Source organism: Trichosurus vulpecula, chromosome X, assembly GCF_011100635.1.
Source record: "Trichosurus vulpecula isolate mTriVul1 chromosome X, mTriVul1.pri, whole genome shotgun sequence".
Taxonomy (NCBI): Eukaryota; Metazoa; Chordata; class Mammalia; order Diprotodontia; family Phalangeridae; genus Trichosurus; species Trichosurus vulpecula.
The window spans coordinates 964,090-982,254 of NC_050582.1; the positions used below are offsets into that span (position 1 = coordinate 964,090).

Genomic DNA, 18,165 nt, shown 5'->3' on the forward strand with positions numbered 1-18,165 from the left:
AGCGCTTCCTCTGAGGCTGGACAGGACCCAGGACTGCCAGGGCAGGAGAGGTCCAACTGGGCCTCCAGGGCCCAGGGCCTCACCTTCCCTCAGCATCATTGGCAGTTAGGGAATGGAGGCACTCAGGATTTTTTGCCATACAAACTGGCCAGAAAGAATAGGTGTCTGGCTTCTGACTCCATCCCTGTCTCCATAGGTGGTGGGTGACCTTGGGCAAACCATTGCCCCACCCTAGGCATTCTATGCTTCATGAGGAAGATCAGGAGGGCTGACAAAAGGATGTCTGAGTGTCCTTCCAGCCCAGACAGTCTAAGGGCAAAGGTCCTTCCTGGCTTGGACATTCAACATTCTGCATCACAAAGTCCCTCCCAGCTTGAAAGTTCTCTCTTCTCTATTCTTTGTCCTTTCATCCCCAAGCTTCTGGTTCCTGGAAGCTCCTTCAGATGGGGTTGAATTCCTCCCCCCACCTCCAGGGGTATCTAGGTGGGAGGGTGCTGAGGAGCCTCATCATCTTGTCTACCTACCCCAAACCCCAACCCCCAATCAAATCTCTGATGCCATCCAGTATGCAGGTACCTCATCCCTCACTGGTTTGGGGGCTGGCTCTCACACTGCTCCCTCTTTCAGTACTTCTGGGGTTCCCAGTTGTCCAATTTCAAGGTCATGGTCATCTTAGGCTCCACTCCAGCCTGGGTCAGAGGCTGCCCTGAGGCTTTCAGGGCAGGGCTCCAAATTCCACCTGCTTCTCAGGATTCCTGTGTCCCCCACAACGACAAATTCAAGGCTTTCTGGCCTCCACTGCCTCCCAGCATGTTCCAGGGGTTCAGTGGAGACACAGGATGGGGGAGGAGCTCAGGTCTCCAGGGGAAGGGCCTCAAGGCTAGAATGGCAATCTGAAGATCTGGGTCGAGTGCTCACCCAACTCATCTACATGCAAAGAAGCCAGGCCCAAGAGGGATGGGGACTGTGTGTGGTGACTTCCCTCCCTTGGTGTGGGCAGGGCCACAACTGGAATGACCTTGGGCTTCTTGGGCATGTTACCAAGGTGTTGGGGACTAGGGCAATGTAGAGGCTCCTGGAAGCTGCGGTGGCACCCTAGGAGTTAGTGTTGGAGAGCTTTGGGAAGTTGTGTAGGCCAACCTTTCATTTCACCGAGAAAGAAACAGAAGCTCAAAGAATCTGAGTGACTCATTTGGCTCATTCACAGTCAGAGTAAATAGCAGAGATGGCCTTGCAGACTCGATCCTCCCACTCTGGACCTCCAGAATTCTCCCTCCCCTGCCCTCCTCCACCACCAAAGTCAGTCCTTCCCAAATCCCTCCACACAACAACCCCCACAGGCAGAGAAGGAGCAGGCTGGCAGGAGCAGCAGGCAAAGCTGGCTGGGAGGATGGCCCTGTCATGAAGGGAGGGATTGCCAGCCAGATGGCAAATGGTTGGGCCCGAGCCTGGTATACAGGCAGCTGCTGCCAAGGGGAGCAGTGCTGAAGCTGGGGAGCAGATGGGGGCTGGAAGCAGAGGCAGGGGAGAGAGCCATACGGGAGCCTCAGGCAGAACCCTAAAATGGGCAGCAGCCAGAGAGCCCAGGTCAGCCCAGAGAAGCAGGGGGCCTTTGGGGAAAAGGAGGGAGGTAGATGAGGGACTAAGCAGAGGGGGCACTCCCTTCTCTAGACCTTGAGGAAGACTTCAGAAGAGGAGGGGACCAATCCCAGGCTGGAAGACTTCCCACCCCCTCCTTCCTCCTCCTTCCTCCTAGGGTCACTGCTGACCAGTTCCCTCACCCTAGGGGTGACTTTTGTTGCTTCTTTGACAGTAGGAACAGCTGCTAGGAAAGTCAGCTCTCTACCAGCTGGGATTTTAATGAGGTCAATTAATTAAGAAGATTACTCTCCCCTCTCTCATTCCCTGTACCCCCTGGGCCACACTTCGATGGAGGAGGGGAGGAGAGACTCAGGGGCCCCTGGCAGGTTTCCACCTCCTACCCACAGGAAAGTCCACCCTTGAGCACCCTGTTCCCAGTTCTCATTCTTGCCTCCTCCAATCTCACATGGTGTGTGTCTACTGTCTAGACAACACCATGTGGAACTTGACTACAGGTTTCCTCGTAGACACTGACAGGCAGTTGTAGGTAGCAAACACCATATCGACCATTCCTCAGCCCTTTCTGAGGCCACACTGGCTCTCAGGTAGATGACTATCTTCCAGGTAAAGGATCAGCCTAGTAGGGAAGACTCTGGCAAGAATCTTGCCACCCATGACAAGAGAGAGATGCACCCCACCTCCATGATTGTCACAGAACAGTCTATTTTTTTTATCTCTATAGAGATGGACAATGGAGGCATCCTTGAATTCCTGGGGGATAACCTCCTCTTGTCATATAACATGGAAAATTCTAGTCAGCTTTTGTATAAACAATGGACCCCCATCTTGTAAATCTCAACTGGAATAGAATCAGCACCAGGCACTTTGCCACAGGAGAGGAGCCTAATGGCATTCAGAACTTCTTCTTGAGTTGGAACTTCAGCTGGAGGGGAATTGACTTCAACCTGAGGCTTCAGTATTGATTGATGACAGTCTGTTGTGAATACAATGGAAGTGTTCGGCCCATCTCTCCAAGATCATATCCTTACTGCTGATCAATGTGGCTTCATCAGTGCCGAGTAGCTGAGATGCACCATAGGTCTTTGGGCCATAAATAGTCTTCAGGGCATCATAAAAGTGCTTTGGATTATTACTCTCAGTGTAAAACTGAATGTCATCCGCCTTCTTCCTGAGCCAAGAATCCTGCATCTCTTGAAGCTTCAGTTGCACTTTACTTCTGATGGAGTTAAATGCTTCCTTCTTAGAAACGGATGAACTATGCTGCTGGTAAACCCTGTGGAGTTCTTGTTTTTCAGTTAGCAGCTTCTGAATTTCCCCATCATTTTCATCAAACTAGTCTTGATGTTTGTGAGTGTTCTGGCCCAGATGAGTAAACACAATGCTGTACACCAAATCTCTGAAAGTGGTCCGCTCCTTTTCTGCTCCACTGAGTGTTGGCTCAGCTTTCCCTCCGAGTTAGCAACAAATTGTTCCCACTGAGAGTAGCACTCTAATCTGCTGACATTAAGTCTTCTGGTAGTTGGGGCTGCTTTTGTTGAATGTGAATATTTAGCTTGGAGAGGATAAGTCTACGATCAGTCCAGCACTCTGTGCCACACGTTGCCTTCCTCACTCTCACATCCTGTCTGTCTCTTCTCCTTACAATGACATAGTCTATGAAATGCCAATGTTTGCTCTGAGGGTGCATCCATGAAGTTTAGGCAAATAGAAGACAGTGTTGGTGATAAGAAGGTCATGAGATGCCCAAGTGTGCAGTAGTAAATCACTATTGCTGTTGCTGCTTCTGACTCCATTCCTCCCAAGGACTCCCCACCTTGTCTGATAGTATATGCCTACTTTGGCATTAAAGTCAGCTTTATGACACTCCCCTTCACTGTGGCCACTCCGGAAAAAAGCATGTATCCAGCTCCAACTTCGGTAAGCTGGCCTTTGTATGCCAGCCTTGTTTCACTCAGGGCTGCTATTTGGAGGTAACACCTGCTGGGTTCCTTTGCAACAAGAGTGTTTGAAAGACAAACATGTCTTTCAGGTTTACAGGCCTTCTTGTGGTCCATAAGTGTGTTGTAAGTGGAATCATCTTCACCAATTTTTTGTACTTTTTTGTATTTTGGCTGCAGGGTGAGAATTCTTCCTACTGTGTTAAGCAGGCCAAGACTGGGTAAAGCAGACAATCTTTAGGACACCTTTTCTAGCCCCCTCCTCACACTGGAGGTGAGCAGTGTGGTCTTTCCAAAAAGCTGATCAGAGCCCCAGGGGGTTACTGAATTCCACTAACAAAAGTCAAGATGACCTTGGCGTCTTCAATGTCTGACCAAGCTCTAAGCGCTCCAAAGCATCTGCTTTGGCCGCCTTCATGGCTGCTGGAGAAAATTGCTCTCATCTGCCCATTCTACAGGGGGAAGTCTTCACGTGCTTGGGGTAGACATCTCCCTGATTCACCAATGGGTTTGAGGCCTGTCTGTTTCCCGAGACTGGTCTGCTGAGACAGTTTGCCAGGATGTGGCTGCTGTGCATGCTACAGCTTCTTGGAGCCATAGGTGAGAGTTAGGTGGATCACCAAAGTGACTCTGGAAAGGGCTCAGCAGCCCTTACACCAGAGGGGCTAGTCTTCCCTGAACACATTCTGTACCCCAAAGCTCCCTCAGGGTTCTATGATTCTAAGCTTTGGCCCAAGGTGGGGTTATACCTGGGGAATTCTAGGCTCTCACATTTGATTGCATACTTTGGCTAACTCTGCATGAGAACTGGGCCAGGACCAAAGGCTACTTATTGGTGCCCTGCCTGACTTCTTGGGGCCCAGCTATTCTGTGACAGGGCTGCCCTGGACCATTTGTTGCAGCATCTCTGGCATGTGGTGGGTAGATGAAGCTGCTATGAGTTTGCTGGGAGTTTGGGTTGCTGACCCATTCCCACCAGAAGCCTGGGAACTACCCCAGTGCCTGTGGGGCCTCAGATCGAGGCTCATGGTAGCTGGCAGGGCTGGAAGTGCCTGCCTGAGGCGCCTCCTGATGTCTCCCTTGCTTATATAGTATTGGCAGCAAGAGACAGTCCCCTGGTTTGCACCAGGACCCTGAGCTATCTTTGGGGAGAAACTGGGACTGGCAGGCTTCCTTCCTTGGGCAAAGTGAATGCTGCCCCAGTAATCAGTCCCGATTATCTTCTGAGGGTGGCCCATGACAGACAGCATATTGGCAAAGGCATTGGTGGGGTCTCCAACTGCCTACTGGACATTGACTTGGAGGATTTGCAACCTGAGGGGCTTTAGGGGCCCCCTAGTCCAACTCATTCATTTAACTAAAGAAGGAACTGGGACCCGGAAAGGGGAAGTGACGTATGATCACATCATAATCAAAACAGCTATTATGGTGTGCTAGGCACGAGGCTATCTCATCTTGATCATCATAAATAACCCTGGGAGGCAGGTGCTATCATGATCCCCATTTTAGAGTTGAGGAAACTGAGGCAGACAGGTTGGATTTGACCTCAGGTCTTCCTGACCCCAGTCTTTGCTCCACAGAATCATGGATACAGAGCTGGAAGGGATCTTAGTGGCCAATGCCCTCATGTCCCTGAGCCCCTGGAAGGGAAGAGCCTACATCTAGATGACAGAGGTTAGGAAAGAATTGCACTGGCCCCAAGCCCAGGTCCTCAGTCTCCAGCACTGCAGGCCCCCTCCCATACCTACCTCAGGGCCTCAGCAGCCCCCCAAGCCTGGAGCTGAGGCTCCTCCTCTCGAGTCTTCTGCTGCCTTCACACTTTCATCCAAACAGCTCCTGGGCCCTGTGCTTCTCATCTGCACTGGCCCCTGTCTGTTTCCACTGCCTGGCGCTGGCCCTCATCGCTGTCCCCCTGCATTCATCCCTCTCTGAAAAATTGCAAGAACTTTGTGCCAGGCCTTACTCCTTTGCTGCAGCTGACTCAATCTAGCTGCTCTTGCCTTCAGCTCACTGTAGGCCCCTCCTTGGAGTCTAAGACCCCTCTCTAGGTATCCTACAGGGCAGTGGTTCTCAGGGGGTGGTCTGTGGCACAGTGGTGGTCCACAAGGCCTTCAAGTGGTCCATGGGCCAGTTCAAAATTCAAGACATGCAAAAATGCATCGTGGTGGTTGCTGGTAGTGGTTTTTGAAAATGTCTTTTCCGAGACTGAGCCAGATCGCTATTAAAAATCCCAACAATGAACATATTTTTTTCAGGCTAGCCACAATAACGGTTATTTACCCAGCCCAAGTGCCACAAGATCATTTGGGGTTTGGGGTTGGGCCAAGCAGGAGTGGGTGGGGGTGGCTGCTTTTCCTGCCCCCCCCCCGAGGCTTGGAAAAGTTTGAAGAGTAGTATCCTTGGGTTTACCCCCATTTTACAAAGGGAGAAACTGAGGGGACAGGGTGAAAAAGGAGCTAACCCCACTCTTCTCAGGCACCCAGGATCCCAAGTTACTGATGAGAACCAGGAGCCATGTCGCCCCAAGGAGAACTTGACCTGGTCCTGCTGGCCTAGCCACATGGGGAAGAAATGTTGCTGTGTCAGGTAAAGGCTTCTGGGAATTGGCTTATCCTCTCTTGCAGGCCTTGGGGTGGTGACTTTTCCCTGGCAATAGACCTCTCCCAAAGACCCAACTCTAGACTCAACCCCAGGACAGCTCGGTGGACAGCTTCCTCCCCTCCCTTTCTTTCTCACACACATATTCTCTCTCTCTGTCTCTCTCTCTGTCTCTCTGTCTCTCTCTCTGTCTCTGTGTGTGTGTGTCTCTTTCTCTCTGTCTCTCCCCTCTCTCTCTCTCTCTGTCTCCTCTCTATCTGTCTGCCTGTCTGTCTGTCTGTCTCTCTCTCTGTGCCTCTGTCTTCTCTCTCTCTCTCTCTGTCTCTCTCTGTCTCTGTCTCCTCTCTCTCCCTGTCTCCTCTCTCTCTCTCTCTCTCTCTCTCTCTCTCTCTCTCTCTCTCTCTCACACACACACACACACACACACACACACACACACACACACACACACACACGGTGCTTGCTCCCCTACTCACACACTCCCCCACTCACACACTCGCACACACTCACACAACCTGCATTCCTGAACAGCTGCCACTGCGTCATTGGCCGCAGCCCCAGGAAGGAGTGTGGGGAGCTATCAAACTGTGGAATGTGCTTCCCCCAGTCCTTGGTGAGCTGCTGGGTGGGGGGCAGGGGCTGCTAAGGGGATGCAGTCAGCTCACTCAGTGGAGCTGGAGCCGGTACTGGGGTCAGAGCAGAACACAATGGGGGAGAGGGAGAGCCCAGAAGGCCCTGGGGGAGCCTTGGCCACATTGCTGGGCAAACCTGGAGGCCAGGCCAGGAAGTTTGCAGGGAGGGAAGGGGCCAGTCAAGGGGGAAGAAATCCAGACCCCTGGGATGCAGGGGAGCAGCCTGATTGGCAGCTCAATAGATCTGGGGCCCTGAGCATGCCCTGGGCCATACAGAGGCTGTGCAGAACACCTCCCCCACCCCCAATCTTCCCTGACCATCAGCAAGGATCCAGGGAAATCCTGCTTTGGGCCCAAGGTTGCTTCCTTCCATAATTAGAAGAGCTCCTGAATCTCTAACCAGGGATCAATACAGAAGTCCAGAACCTCAGAGTGGGAATGGACCTCAGAACCAGACCTGAGCAGGCATCCCATGGACAACAATCTCCACCCCTCCCCCAACACATCATCCAAGCCTCCAATGGAGGTCTCCAATGTTTAAGAATGATCTCATAAGGCAACCTACTGGACATTGTTATGGAGCTTCGCCTTTTCTCCAGTCAAAAGCTGCCTCTGCAACTTCCCCCGACAGTTTCCAGCTCTGCCTTCTGGGCATGGAGAACAAGGCTGCTCTTCTACCTGACAGCCCTTCAGAGGCTTGAAGACAATGTTCATGTCCTTTCTCCATCGGCTCTTCTCAGCCTATGCATTCCCAGAAGTCTGAGCATGTGCTCCTGAATGTCTTTGAAATGAGATGCCCAGGACTCAGACTGCATAATATAGAAAACTAAGCAGTGCATCCATGTTCTGTCTGTGACATCCCTCCACCTAACATGTCTAATAGCCAAGCTTAGACAGAAATGGTTAGTTTGGCTGAGCTGCTCTTAATGAACATCGGCTGCCTCTCAGTGATCATTGCTTCCCTTTCTAAATGCTAACAGACCATCCCTTTAATATGTTCCAGTTCAGTTTGGAAAGTACCTTCTTGCCCCTTTGAAAAATTGAGTCATTTGTCCCTCTCCAGTCCCATACCACTACTCCCATTCTCCACAATTTTCCTAAGATCCTTGACAGTGGCTCAGCAATCACATCTGGAAGTTCTATTGTCCTCGGATGTGCTTTGTCTGAGCCTAGTTTCTCTTGGAGGGCAGCTGATGGTCTCTTGCTAGCTACCAGGCAACTGACCAGGGATCTCTGCTCATTCTGCCCAAAGTCTCTAAGGGGGGGCAACAAATAATACACAGCTGAAGATTTTCTTGTTACTCGAAAAAGAAAGATACATGACAGAGCATTTATTAAGCACTATGCCAAGCACTATGTTAAGAGCTGGGGATACAGATGCTACAGAGAGAAGGGGGGAGAGGGAGAGACAGAGACAGAGATGGAGAAAGAGGGGAGAGAGAGAGAGAGAGAGAGAGAGAGAGAGAGAGAGGAGAGAGGAGACAGAGAGAGACAGAGAGATGGTCCTTGCCCTCAAGGGGAAGACAGCGCATAAGAGGGAGCTGAAAAGGTGAGGTGGAGGGATTGGAAGTGGTAGAGAAATCATCCAAGGAGTCAAGGGCCAAATTTGAAGAAAGCATGACTGAGATGGGTATCTCCTCAGATGGAGGTCCAGGGAGAATTCACCAATGGGGGAGAAGGACACAGGGTGCAGGGGGAGGGAGGAGGAGGAGTCTGGGGAGTCATGGGCTGAGGTGGCTTCCAGAGCTGGCATCCAGTTCACCTCCAGAGTTCACAGAAGACCATCCCTTCTAATACTGGCCCTTGAAGCAAATACCTTTGTCCTTTGGAATCCAATGCACAGGGTCCCTCCTGCCTGCAGAGGGTTGGGGGAGGCTAGAGACCAGGATGCCTGAGTCTGAGGGCCAGCTCTGCTTCCTCCCAGCTGCAAGGCCCCTCTTCAGTGTCCCTTTCACATTGACCCTTGTGAAGATATAGGGAGGTGATAGAAAATGCCTTTGATTCTGGGTCTCCTCTCTCCCTCCTTTCAGACTCTCTGTGTCTCGCTGCTTGTGTGCATGTACATGAGTGAGCGTGTGTGTGCAGGGACATACACTGTATGTGAGGAGGGTGGGGAGGGGGAGGAGATGTCCCAACTGGCTTATGCCCTCCAACAGGACTCTCTAACCTCAAAACTTGGGGGGTAACATTTGTCGGACTCGAATGGAGACAATGGAAGCTGTAACAATCCGGTTTGGGGGGGACAATCTAAGGACAATAATGGAGTAATAGTGGCCCTCCTCCTCCTCCTGGAGCACTCCCTCAAGAATGGCATGAGCAGCGCTCCTTCCTGTGACCAAGAGCTTAGCCTGGAATGCCAAGGAAGACACTGGGCTTAGGCAGGTCCCAGTACCAAGTGGGCACTGTGGGCGGGCAAAGATCTTAGCTAGCTCAGAGTGGAGGCTCCCTAAGGAAGGCCTGAGTCTTTGTTCTTCACACTTTGCTAAAGGAAAAAGAAGTCTAGAATTCGAGGCTGAAGCTGGAGAAAACATTATTCCTTAATCTTTTCCATTTTACTCAAAAGGAGGTTTTTCATATGCCGCTACAGTGGCAATGCCCCTGCCTTAGTGTAGACAGCCAGGTTTCTCTCCTTGTCTCCCAGGATTCTTCCTGGCAGGCCTTCTCTGTCTTCTCTGCCTAGCTGAGTCCTTCATCCTCCAAGGTCTCACTCAAATGGCACTATTTGGAAGCCTGCCCTGCCCACCATGGGCCACCATGCTCTCTCCTGCTCTGACGTCCCATGCTCTGGCCACCATCCCATTCTCAAAACCCAGATCCTGGGGATTTAGTCTCTGCAATATTATGGATTTCTGTGCCTCCCCTATTGCTGCCACGCCAGGACAAGCCCCCAGTGCCAAACCGCTTTGGCTGATGCCCCAGGCTCCTGACAGGGATTCCTGCTTCCTCTTTCTTCCCCTCCAATCCATCCTTCAGACCTCTGCCACATTAAGTCTCCTTACAGATACATGCTCAAGTCACGTCTCTGCTCCAAAACCCTCTATGGCTCCCTATCACACACCAAGTCACATTCTGGCATTCAAAGTCCTCTCCAGTTTGGAGGCAAGGAGGTTCTCTCTGCTTTCACAGGCCCTTTCTGCTTTCTGCTTTCGTGGTGGGACTCCAGCAAGGCATTCATACCTGACCTCTGCCTCCCCATCTCTCTACTCCAACCAGACTACTCCCTCTCACCATAGGCTCCTGATGCCTGAAGAGTCCTCTCCAGCCTCAGACACCTGCCTTGCTAGCTTTCTTTCAATTCATTCCTTATCCTCCTCAGTCTTTCAGTAGCTCCAAGATCAACTAGGCTGTCCATGCTGCTTTCCCGGATCCTTTCCCCTCAGCCATTCCCCATTTCCGTCTCAGCTAGCAGACCTCCTCCAGAACTTGGGCATAGGCACCACCTGTTTAGGCAGCATTCCCCACTAGACCAGAAGTTCCCTGGATGCACACACTTTGTCTTAGCTAAATTTGCCCCTGATGCCTAGCACAGTGGATGCTCTGCAGACACATGTTTTGGTTGGATTGGGTTAGATAGGCCTCCGAGAAGCGAGAGTCTCCAGAGGGGAGCTCCTGGGGAAGGAAAGAGAGGAAAGGAGAGGGGAAGGGAAGAAGGAAGGGGGGTGAGGGGAGCTCTGGCCCCACAGGCTAGGCTAGGTGGGACGAGTACCCTGGGATGACAGGTGAGCCGATGCTTGTCATGGAAGATGAGCTCGAAGTTGGTTGCTGGGGGATCTGGCTTGGGGTGTCTTGTTTCTTTTTTCATCTCTCCTCTCCAAACTCAGCCATAACACTCCCCAGATGGCCGTTCCTGCTGGCTTCCCCGCCCACATCACCATGCAGACTGGAAAACAATCATTTTTCTGCCCCGTTAATTAAAGACTAATTACTGATTAGAAACACATTGACCAGGGCCCCACTGCTCAGACACGAGTTATGCTCTAGCCTGCTGGGGAGAGGTGAGCTGAGAGGGCAGTACCCCCCAACCAACCAACCAACCAACCGGGCTCTATGTTAATGAGATGCCAGATGGTTATTAAAAACATATTGATTGGGGTTTGGCAGCTCAGGACCAGATACAGAACTGACACACGCAGTAGCCATTAACCCTCAAATTGATATGTTTCTAATAATAACTGACATTTATAAATAACTCCCTGGGTGGAGCTTCTGCTCTCTCTCTCTGTCTCTCTGTCTCTGTCTCTCTGTCGCTGTCTCTGTCTGCATGTGTGTGTGTGTGCACGTGTGTGTGTGTGTGTGTGTGTGTGTGTGTGTGTGTGTGTGTCTCTCTCTCTGTCTCTGTCTCTCTGTCTCTCTCTCTCTCTCTCTGTCTCTGTCTCTCTGTCTCTCTCTGTCTCTCTCTCTCTCTGTCTCTCTCTGTCTCTGTCTCTCTGTCTCTCTCTCTCTCTCTCTGTCTCTCTCTCTGTCTCTATCTCTCTGTCTGTCTCTTTCCAGATTGGGCTCCTGGGCAGGGGCTGACTCTGGACTGCCCTCCCTCCCTTCCCTATTTGCCCATGTCTGTGGAATGGCAGGGCCCAAAGGGACCCCAGAAATATCTGGGAAGACTCTTGGAACAGAAAATGTCGGAGGGATCTCAAAACAGAGACCATCAGAGGAGAAAAGAACTTAGAACTTAGAACTTTTGAGCTAGAAGAGATCTTAGAAAACAAAATTTCAAAGCTGGAAAGGACCTCAGAAAACAGCCTGAGTTGGAAGCCTGGAGTCCTACTGGGCTTCAGAGTCAATTGTTAAATGTTCAGTATGAACATTCACACCCCAGAACTCGAATTGGATTGATTGTTTTGTAGATTGTCTAGGCTTCAGAAAGTGACAGAGAAAATGTGAATGATGTAGATGAAACTTCCGAGTGTGTCATGGGCACACGGGGGAGCCGGTTGTTAGACATTTACTAGCACATCACTAGTTGGAGGGAATATGAGAGCCGAGAGAAATTTAGAACTAAGAGATACCTTAGAGTTGGGATGCATTTATACAGAAAAATTTGAGCTAACATGCATTTGATGGGAAAGATCCTCTGGCCCAACTCTCTCATTTTCCAAATGGGGAAAGTGAGACCCAGAAAGGCAGTATGATGCTTGCCCTCAATTACGTAGCAACTGAGTCAGGAGTGGAATTTAAGTGTCTCGACCCCAGTCCAGTCCACCGTGCTCTTCTAGGCTCTCAGTTTAAAACTCTGGCCCTTCCTTTAATCTCCAGCTTCTCCTGGCAGCCTCCACTGCCAGTTTCCTACCTTGTCTTCTAGCTCTTCCTCCCACCTGCTTTCTGGTTCCTCTTCCCACCCTTAAGAAGCCCCAGAGAGCAGTGAGATTATGTCTTCCCAGAGGCTCACAGTCCAATGTTACCAGAAGCAGGACGGTAACTAGGAATCTTGGTGCCCTAGAGGAGGGTGGGACGCAGCATCTGCCCTGGTCAGAGATTCCAGCCTGCAACCCCAAGGCATGGAAGGGGGGCCCTGGGAGAAGGGCTAGGTAGGGCTAGCAGAGGACCTTTGGGAATGGAGCTGGCAGGCTACAGGCCCACCATGGTGGGGAGGAAGTGTGTTTCTAAGGATGCCAGCGCCCTGGGACAAAGTCCCAGTCAGACCAGCCTTCTCATTGCTCTGCCCAGCTCCAAGAAGACCCACATCAAGCATGGTGGCCCAGCTCAGTCGGGCATTCTTCTCTAGCCCTCAGAACACCTCGCTTCTTAGCTGCCAGATGTGTGTGCACCTCGCTTCTTAGCTGCCAAATGTGCAGCTTTCCAAGGGCCAAGCAGAGCAAATCTAATTCCCTCCAAATATTTCACAGACTCAAGTCTGTGGGCAGGGGCCTCAGTGGTTGCCATCCACTCTAGGCCCTACCTGAACACTAACCCCCACCACCACATTTGCTTGAAGATGGCAGCGAGGACCTCTACCTGTTAGGGTGCTTTGCCTTACTTCAATGGGAAAGATTTCTTCCCAGCTCCCACCCCCACCGCTCAGGCTGTGCCTTCTGGGTCCAAGCAGAAGAAGCGTCTGGCACAGGCCAGCTCTTCAGGCAGTCCTGGCTGCCCTGAGTCTTCTCTTCTCCAGGCTGAGCCTCCCCCCTTCCATCCCTTCAGCCAATCCTTGTGTGACATGATCTCAAGGGCCTTTCTCATCCTGGCTGCCCTCTTTCTGGACACTGTGCATGGAATGTTGGGCCAAGAACCAGTGGCCCAGTGGCCCAATGGCCAGCGCCAAGAACAGCCAGGCACTCACTCCCCTTGCACTGGAATTTTTCAGTAAGCTTGTCTTTACTTTACTGACCATCGCTGTGCCCTGGCCAAAGTGCTGCATCTCTTTCAGAGGTGTGACAGGCCAGCCTCATCTCCCATACATAGCACTTGGGAAGGTGATTACTTCAACTTGTATTCTACTCTACATGGATCCTGAAAAAGTTTCAGCTTATTCAATGTGGCCCATCACCCTTGCCTGTCCAGGTTGTTTGAGATGCTGACTCTGCCACTCAGTGTGTTGTCAGTGGTCCCTCCCTCCCAGCTAGATGGCCTCAGAACTTTTGATGAGCAGAACATCAAGACCTTTTCCCAAATCATGGATATTAATAATGGCCCAAGGCCCAGTCCAGGGTCCTGGACCATCATGCTAGAGATCCATTATCTTTTCTAGCCCCTCCCCCTTCCTTTTCCCCTATTCCAATTTGTCAAACTTCAAACATGGTACCCAGAGCTGAATTTAACCCTCCCTTGAGGGAGCTGAGTAGGGCAGCAGCCAGGCAGCATCAAAACTCCCTTTTCCCTTTTCTCACTTTCCCCCAAGGACTACTGTTGAACTACGGCCATTCTGTAGAATAAGTGAAGACATTAATGTCACACAATGTAAATCCCTTAAATCATTCCTAAAAGTGCTGAGCCGAACAGGGCTGATCATAGATCCTGGGAAAATGCCACTGGAGACTTCCATCTAGGGCAACAGGAATCTCAGTCTTCCAGTGTGACCATCCACTGGAGTGTCCTCCCATCCAAGCCACATTTTGCCATCTTGTCCTGGCTGTGGTCCACACCTGCCGCAATGGATCATCTGGAGCTGGTCTAAGAGTTCAGATGAATAATTTCTTTAACAAAAACACAGGCCCCAGTAAAAGCAATCCCCAAGGTAGTAAAAATCAGTCCAGGGAGGGCAAAGCAGGGAAAATCAGCCAATCTGGAGGTTCCCGGAGGGGGGCGGAGGGGGGGCAGCTCTGTCCCTTAATCTCCACAGCTGGGTCCCACCTCAACACCCCAGGGGCAAAGTTAAGACAAATGGCTCCAGGCCTGTTCCACTGAGGCTAGGCCCACAACAGCCTAATTGGCACTGGACTTGAGGATCTGCAACCTGCCCAGGGCAACAGGAGAGGGAGATGAGGAGCACTGACTTCGTTGCTGTAGCTTCATCTGAGTGAGGCTTGAGGGAATGCTTGCCTGGGCCATCTATGTGTGAGGGAAGGCCTGCTGCTGGCAAACAGAAGATCCCCTGCCTGAGAACCAGGAGACACCAGCATAGGAGAATGAGGGTGAGGCAGTGACGTCACCCTGCAGAACTGAGGAGTAACTGAGAAGTCTGTCTGTGTGAGCCCGGTAGGAGGAGGCAGGATTTTAGAACGTCTCTGCCAGCCTAATTGATCTAAAATGGCCAAAGAATAGGGCTGGCGAGGTTGGAAGACTCATTCAGACTACCAGTCCATGACTGCCTCTCAATGCTTGCTTCTTGCCCACGGGTCAGGCCCTGGGCTCCCCTGGCTCAGCAGGGCTGAACAAGAGTGAGCCACAGGCCTTGGAGCCACTACCTTCACCAGGATGTTTCTCCCATTTATCACCCGGAGCATTTATACAAGCTGCTCCTTCCCCATCTCCTTCAAAGCCTGCCCATGCCACCCCATGGAGAAGTGGTGCTCCCTCCTGGCACTTTCTCATGCCTTCTTGCCCAGATGTCTCCTCTGCCTAGCTGCCTCCCAAGTGTCCCCCTTATGCTAGATGTTCAAGAGCTTAAAGCATCCCCCAGTTCAACCACTTCATTTTCCAGACAAAAGATGGAGGCAGAAGAACCAACCCAGGGTCACAGTAGTAGGAAGAGTCAGGACTCAAACATTCTTCAATTGGGCCCATGATTCCTATGTGCCAGGCACTGTGCTAAGCACGTGACAATTATTGTCTCACTTTATTCTTGTCTGAGGTCAAAATGGCAGAAGCAGGGTGGGGTAGAGGCGAAGAGGAGAAGTATGATCAATTCCGGTTTGGACACGTTGAGTCTGAAATGTCTCTGAGACATCCTGTCTGAGGTGTCCAGATGGCAGCTGGAAACATGTAGCTGAGGAGAATGACACCAGGGCTGACTGTGGAGATCTGGGAATTCCCTGTGATTGATGCTCAGTGAGCCCATGGGAGCAGGTGAGTCATCCAGGGAGAGAGCACCGAGGAAGAAGAGCAGAGGGTCCAGGACAGAACCTCAGGGCCGCCTATGGTCAAGAGACCGGCAAAGGGGACTGAGAAAGAAGTGGGCAGCCAACTAGGAGCAGAGTCAAGAAAAAACCAGAGAGCAGCAAGTGTCCAGAGAAGACAGTGCTGGACAGTGCCCAGACCGCAGAGGTGGCAGGAGAAGAGGCCCCCAGACTCAGTGCTCCTTCCTGCCTCCAAAGCTCCCCGACTCGACAGGAGCTGGCTCATCTTTCATCTCTGTGTCCTCAGCAGAGCTCAGGACATGACTGAGGCCCACTGCATTGAACTGGACCATGCTGCTGGTGGGTGCTTTCTTTGGTGTGTGATGTGGAAGTGTTGGGAACCCTGCCTGATGGGAGAGGCTGAAGGAGTTCAGTCTGGGATGGGGAGTTGAGAGGAAAGGCTGCCAGAGATTGGTAAGGGGAAATGAATTGGAGGCCTGGAACCCAGGCCCCATAGGGAGGGGTGAGGCTCTGCCTACCTTCTGGGAGCAGAGCTGATGAGGGCATGGACCTATTCTCCACTAACCAGCAGGATTCATGGGTTGAAATTGAGCAAGCATCAATGTAGCTTCTGAGGGAGGGGCCTCTAAGCTGGTGAGAGAGCAGGACAGCAGGGTTAGCACTCTGGTGCACTGGAGGTGAGGGGTGCCCAGAGAACAGGGGGCCACTTTTGTCAGAGCTCTGGGTCACTGGCCTGCAGAAATGGCAAGGGATTTACCCAAGGGCACAGTCCCCAAGGAGGACATGGCAGAACAGGAATCCAGCCCATTCTGATCGCCCCAAATGGGCATAAAAGGGAGAAGGGCAGACCACAGTTAGAGGGCATCTGTGGAGGTTGTCCCTTCATGCCACAAACACATGCACACACACACACACGCAGTGATCAAAAGGAAAGGGTTGGCCTTATAATGCAAGGAAGATTGTGCCTTCCTTAGCTGGGAATGTGGATGGTGAGGCAGGGGCACCTGCTGTGGGGGAAGGGAGGGATAGGATCGGCCTCTGGCTGGATCCCAAGGGGGGAAGCTGAGGGTCAGGAAGGAAGGCCAAGTAGCAGCCAGGGAGCTAATCAGCCCCCTTCTCCTCCTCTTCTTCTTTGGGCTCTTTCTCCTTTACCCCTTACCCCTGCCAATTGACCTGTCCCCTCTCCTCCTTTGGCTCTCCCTTTTCCTTCCTCTATTCTCTGGCCCATCCTGGGGAGTCAGCCCTGAGCAGCAGCTCCAATGTCTCATTGCCCCATCCACCGGCTTCTTCTCTGAGTGGGTGACCTGGGTCACCTCCCCCCCAAGATGCTCTTTTCATATGCCAGTGGTGAGTGATTGTGCAGCCAGTGGCCATCAGGTGGCTGGCTAATTGGAAAGGCAGGGGGCACTCAGCATCAGAGACAGTGCTACTCTGTGACTGAGCTGCCTTCCTTGGGTCATGAGTGAGTGACGTGGGTCTACATAAGTTTTTTCTCTGTCTTGGTGTGCTTCATGCTCTTTTCCCTCTCCTGGGGAGTGGCCTGGAAGCCCATGAGAGCAAGGACCACAGCATTGACCCTAGCCCCAGTCCCCGGGGATCTAGTCAATAGATTTCTATTGGTAATCATGACAATAACAGGGTGATGCTGGTGGAGATGGCTAGGGATGGTGGCATCAGTGAAGAAGGGTCTGGTCTGGTGGCGAAGAGTCTCCTTGTGCTTGGGATTGCCATCCCCTCCATCATTGGCCCTCATCTCCTGCCCACCTCCACCATTAACCAGACCCTTCGTCACTGATGTCACCCAGGGGAGAGAGCAAGAACGGCTGAAATGGTGGCATCAGATTTATTAGAGACACGACAGGCCCAGCCTTCTAGCCAGTTGTCAAAGAGGGGGTGAAGGTGCCACTGCTCTGATGAGTTCTGAATCTCAGGTTCTTTGGCACATGTACTGTGCTAAGAAGGGAATCCCTAACCATCCACCCAGCCCAGCCCCGTGATGACATCTGGTATTTGAAATGAGGAGGTGAAAGCAGAGGAAAAGAGAAGAAAGGAAGAAGGGGAGGGAGGAGGGGAAGGGAGATGGGAGAATGAAGGAGAGAGAAAGAGGAAGAGTATGAATGAAAGAGAAAGAGTCCTCTCAGGACTTACTTAGGACAATGTCAAAGTTGGTGACCAGGGCTACCTTGGTCCAAGGGCCAGCAGAGACCACCAAGGGCACAGGCTTCTAGGCCATCAATCTCATGAGAGGCCAGATTGGCACATCAGGCACACACGTGGCAAGGAGCAGAGGAATAGGGGATGTGGGGCTGGGATTTCCTTCCAAGGTCTCATCCTGCTCATATCTGTGACCCCCTTGGAGGATGTAGGCTCTGCCATGAATCCGGGGTCAGCCTGGGGACTGAAGAGGGAAGGGACTGTGTAATATTTAGTCCTGTTGCCTCTTTAGCCTGAGCCCTGGACACACTCATCTGGTGTCTCAGCCCTCTGAAGACCCAGAGGAAGAGAACACTGTATGTGTGGGGATGGGGTGGTGGCGGGGGGAGGGGCAGGGGTTAGGCTCCAAAGCCAAAGCAGTATGCCCGGCCAGTATCAAGTCAAAAAAATCCACAAAGCCACCAAGTCCAGAGGTCCAGGCAAGGTGAGGTGACAGGCCCAGTGGGGAGGTGAGGTGGTTGGGTTGGGGTTAAGCGTGGAGTCCGATAGGTGGCCCTGCAGCGGCAGCAGCCACCTTGGTGCCCCTGCCCTCCGAGCAGGCCTCCTACCAGGCCCTCTTGCCTTCCATTGCTGCCCCCTCTAGGCTGGCCTTCATGCCATTGCCTAAACAAGCTTTCCTCTGCTCAGATCTCCTCATCTCATCAACGGCCTTTGGTGGCTTCCTCTGGTATCCTAAGGGAACTTCAAACTTCTTTGCATGTACACCCTTCCACAGTCTAGTGCCAACCA

The 18,165-nt window shown here is 52.0% G+C and overlaps 1 pseudogene; it reads right to left on the reverse strand.

The window, feature by feature from the left end:
* LOC118832676 overlaps positions 1-7,483 on the reverse strand; it is a 31,646-nt pseudogene extending 24,163 nt beyond the window's left edge.
* Positions 7,484-18,165: the final 10,682 nt, after the last annotated feature.